Here is a 5,048-nt window from a genome sequence, read left to right as displayed (position 1 = left end):
CATCCTTACCATCATACTCAGACACACATGCACAACGCACTCATGCACTGCACAAGATCGCAATCCACACTTTCTTTTTTCCTCCAAAAGACCCCAAAAAATGCCTACCAAAAAGCAGCTCCATAGAAAGCAATGCAAATGTAAACAAAATCAAACTAAAACTCTCCAAAATAAGCATCCACCTCTGGCAGAATGTGTACAAAAAGTTAAACAAAACCGCTAATACAGTCATTAAGCGAAACAAAACAAGCTTCCAGTACAGACACTTTGCCTCCTCTTTCAAAATGTAAAACGAAACAGAAAGTGATTAACAACACTGCAGCTACCACTAGTGCTAACACTGCACCTATAAATCTTGATGTAACAACAAGTAAGCATGCCCAAAAAAATATTTTACAAACACTTTTCCACCACAGAGACCTTCAGAACCTCATAAAAACAGGAGAGAAATCACGCACAACCCTTAAAACCTACCGTAGAAAATTAATCCTAGAAGCTCTCATAGACAGTACAATCCCTTTCAAAAGGAAATCATTTATTTTAGTTTTAAACAGAATGAAACCACTAACAAAATTAAGTACTGAACTACAAAAAAGACTTCTCAATAAACGGAATATCAGCAAAGATAGCTTCACAAACATCTGTGGGGGTGAATAGAGTCACACCACGAGCACAGAACCACATTTCAATGAAGAAGCATACAAACAAAAACAAATAAACCCAATTGCCATACATATCAGTGGATGAGGGTATGAAAAACGTCATAATACCATTATGGAGCAAGAAACGCTGCTCACAAAAATATCCTCAGAAAAAACAGTATCAACTCTCAATTCCGCTTCACCAATATGTCCAGTTTACAAATGGCCGTGCACATCAATGTATGAGATAGCCAAAAAATCTTTCAAATCTTTATGCCAGTTCCTTAATCAGTATGTAAAAGGCAAAGACGAATTCAAAATGAAACTACTACAAAATATGGACTCCTGTCCAGTGCGCAAATACACAGGACTACAAGGACATTCATTAGCCTGCATTTGTGGACTTATTTGAGAAAGCACCTTCCACCATATCAAAATCATATCAACACATCATTCAACTATAACAAATCTGGTCCATAAACTGTAGTATGCCAGAAGTCCTGCTTTAGCACTAGCCAATTTAAATAACAATTTTCTACATAGTACAGCCAAACCACTACTCGAAGAAATAAAGCATATCCAGAGAAAATATTTTGGAACTGATATCCACTTACAAAATGCAATAGATTTACAACAGACTAGCAACAACTGTACAGATGGCAACCTTCTTTTACACACATGCAAAAAAGAAATATTAAAGTTTAAAAGTACATCTGCTGAAGTACCAAACCATTTGTGTGTGTGTGTGTGTGTTGCCGCAGGACTTTTCATAAAAAACAGCACAACAACTGTAGACATAATGTACAAAATAGAAGACCATGAAGATTCCAAATGGTTCCAATTAGCTCTCTATCTTATAGCAGAAACAAATACGAGATTACTGACCCCTTAATACTTTGCAGTTACTGCACTGCAAAACTTGACAACAACCAAAAACCTTCACGTGCTATCACAAATAACTTGGAATTATTCCCATTACCAAAACCCCTGCAACAACTCAACTTATATGAGAGCATCATAATTCAAACAGTGCACACATTTCAAGCAATAATACGCCTTCAACCAAAAACAGCAAAACTACCTCCCTCTGAATCAGTGAAAGGCATTTGTGGCAAAGTATTTTATTTGCCATTAGATCTCAAATAAAAGGTACACACTCTGGGAGTGCAACGTCCAATAGATCAATCTTAAATTATCTTAGTAAACGGCTTACCTACAAAAGACAAAACAAATTGACAACAACTCATGAACTTTGTGGGATATATTGACCCACTCAACGGCATTGCCTTATATCACTGAGTTGCCTGTGTGCAAGAAAAACAGTAATCTGAATGTGCTGGCTCCTGTGCGCACCTGGACCTCAAAACTGCTTTTGGCAGCAACAGAAAAATGGCTGCACCATTTTGCCTCACACACTTCGGGCAAAATGGAACAAGGGGACACACTGAAAAATATTCCAGTGTGTTCTGAAACATATATGGAATCAAGTGAAAAGGAAAGCCTGCCATTGCTGCAAAAGCCAAAATACCCTTCAAAAGGAAACTGTTTTCTCTATTTCAAAATGCTGCTTTAATGCACATTTTATCTGTCATTCTGAAACCACTGTGAGTAAAAAGACCCAGTTAAAACCAACTCTCAGAGAAATCAAAAGCAACTTCATTTTCACTCGCATGGGAAGCACGTATTTATTTCTTGACAAAATGTATCCAGGTGCAGCAGTTCAAAGAGACCTTTTACCCTCTGAGGTAGGTCAAGGAGAATTATATCTATACTTTAGATAAGAGTCCTGCTGCAAGGAAAATTACTACAGCTGCCAAGACTGTGGCAATCTGAGGATCTGCAAACTGAATTAAAGAAAAAACATGATAACAGTTTTTGACACATGTGGAAAATGGGCTGCACTGACTGAAGAGAAAAAAATGACCTGTTTAAAACTCAATTGTTAATGAAAGCCTGCTTACTTAGCAATGTAAAGAGTTATGTTAGTGGTGACAATACACACATAGGATGTCTTCTGTCATAGGATGGTTTAATTCAAGACAAAGTAAGAAATTAAACAGTTAAAACACCTAGGCTGGAGTTGCAAGCTCTCAGAAACCTGTAATTCCAGTTGCCAGATATGAAACTTCTCGTAGGAAGGGAGATCCACCCTACATCCAGAACACTTAGGTACAAAATACCAGCTTGAAAAACTTTGAATGGGATAGGACAATGACAGTTCACATGCTCATCATGCATTCGTCTTTGCTCCAGGCTGGGACAATAGCAGTCTTTGGACACTCGCCTGTCAAGTGTGAAAGGCAATAAAACCTTAAATTAAGAAAGAGGCCCCCATCCTACTTGGAAGAAACTGCCAGTTGGTGTTAGCTGGGAAGAAAAAAAATGACAGACAATGACTCCCATTTGTCTTAAGACTATTTTATGAAGAACTTTAAAAAGACATATCTTAGCTTTCAAAATTGGTAAAAATGTGGAATTTTCACAGCGTAAAAGTGGAATTGTGGGCTGTGTTTGAAAGCTTGGTAGAATGTTGTGACACACTCTTGACAGAAACGGTGATATATGTTGTATTACCAGAAAATCATCCATGTTGCAAATGTCAAATTGTGTACATACATCCCTGGGGACAATTCACATCTGTGTATAAAATTGAAGCATTGTGGGCCAAATCTTTAATGTGTAAAATTACCAAATGTGTCAAAAAGACAAAACAAGGTAACACATATGGAGGTTTAGACTAATCTGTGTTGCACCGAACCCAGCCTTCCCCCCACCATCTTTTTATCCTTTTTTAGGGGGTGGTGGTTTTGGCAACCCCCAGTGGGGTTTTCAACAATGGGGTTTCCCACCACGAGGGGGTGGAAGAAACCAACGTCCACGACGCCGACGACCGAGATACTAAACTCCAATACCGATTCTGAAACAATCCCCATATTCAACCTAGCCGATATACCACTCTCAACGGCAGAAACATCTGTTCTCAACAAGGGTCTATCATTCGTACCGACGGGTCCCACTGACTGGTACGACTCCGAAATGGAGATTCGAACCTTCTTACGTAAAGTAAGGCTCCGAACATTTTTTCATGAACATAACTTAGGCACGGAGGAAGATGAGCAAGACTCTGGGCTACATAATCCCTCTTCCTTTACGCCTTCAGATAGCCAAATACCCACTGAAACCCTTACTTTTGAAAGATGCATTCTGAATGACTTCGCCAAACGACAAACCAAAACAACTAAGACCAAACACAACTTAAGTTTACGTGAAAAACAAGCTTTGATGTCACTACAGAAAAATAAAAACATTATTATTAAGCCTTCAGATAAAGGTGGCGGTGTGGTCATTATGACCATTGACCAATACAAAGATATGGTGTTGGCACTACTTAATGACACAGATAGTTACACTATCCTTCGCAAAGACCCAACACAAGAAATCTGTCAAGAGATCCTAGAAACTGTAAATTTCGCTTTACAACGCGAATGGATCACCAAAAAAGAATCTGAATTTCTAATTAAATCACGAGGAAGAACTCCTTGTTTTTATGCACTTCCAAAAATTCATAAGGATCCCACTAACCCACCAGGCCGCCCGATAGTCTCTGGTTGTGGCTCCATTCTTGAACCACTCTGTAAATTCATTGGCCCTCATTACGACCCTGGCGGAAATCGAAAAACGATGGCGGAAATGCAATACCGCCATCGAATAGCGCTCGGTGCGACTATGACCCGTCACCGCAAAGTACGAAGCCATTAGCGACACCGTAGTGAACGCCAACGCTAACTGCACCAAGCACGCGCGCGCGCGCCATGCCAAACCGCAAACACCACCATGGTGCAACGGTACGCCAATTCCGACCCTAGCGGACATGTACCTAACGCCATCAGGCATGGCGGAATGTACCATTCCGCCATTGCGAGAAGTACGGCATCGCGAATCAACCGTAAACGGCCCCACTGAGTGCCTGTACACCGCTCCCTGCCCACAAAGTACAACTCCCTGTAGGTGCAATGAAGTCACAATGCAACCATTGAAATGTACAAAGCACCCATGCATGCCAACGAACAAAAGCAACACAAGAGGGGCCAATGGGAGCTGCAGGTCACAGATGGCACGAATACAGAAGCCATCCCAATGGACATGACCACAGTCCCCCACCAAGAAACGCACGCAAACACAGGCACCTGTGCCCAGCAACATTCCGAAAATCACATCATTCCACCAGTCCACCTGGCTGACCGGCATCTGTTACACAAAACCCAATCCCCCGCCCCTGAGCATGACAACATTCAAACTGTCATATAGGCAGCCCCCATCCCTGACCTCACGGGCTCAGTAGGCAAACGCGCCCAGTACAGTACCACGCAACTAAACCCCGAAGCTGGAACCCAATGCAGATCTCCT

This window comes from Ambystoma mexicanum, chromosome 6q (assembly GCF_040938575.1).
Source record: "Ambystoma mexicanum isolate Mex_15411 chromosome 6q, UKY_AmexF1_1, whole genome shotgun sequence".
Classification (NCBI taxonomy): Eukaryota; Metazoa; Chordata; class Amphibia; order Caudata; family Ambystomatidae; genus Ambystoma; species Ambystoma mexicanum.
Note: the sequence above shows the minus strand (reverse complement) of the source record.